Raw genomic sequence first — 218 nt, forward strand, 5'->3', positions numbered from 1 at the left:
GGGAGGAAGGGGTTTTCCTCGGGGCAAAAATCTCTTGTGGAATACGACTGCATAAAGACCAAAATGGGGCGTATTTCACCGTCGGTCTGCGCGATCCTTTTTGGTCTCTCCTTCGCATCATCCCGTGTATCAATAGCAATGGTCACATAGCATTACAGACCTTAGTAATGGCCGACATAAATATCAGATCTAAATGTTTTCTCCACCCTCCAAAAAAT

The sequence above is a fragment of the Penaeus monodon genome, chromosome 33, assembly GCF_015228065.2.
Source record: "Penaeus monodon isolate SGIC_2016 chromosome 33, NSTDA_Pmon_1, whole genome shotgun sequence".
Lineage (NCBI taxonomy): Eukaryota > Metazoa > Arthropoda > Malacostraca > Decapoda > Penaeidae > Penaeus > Penaeus monodon.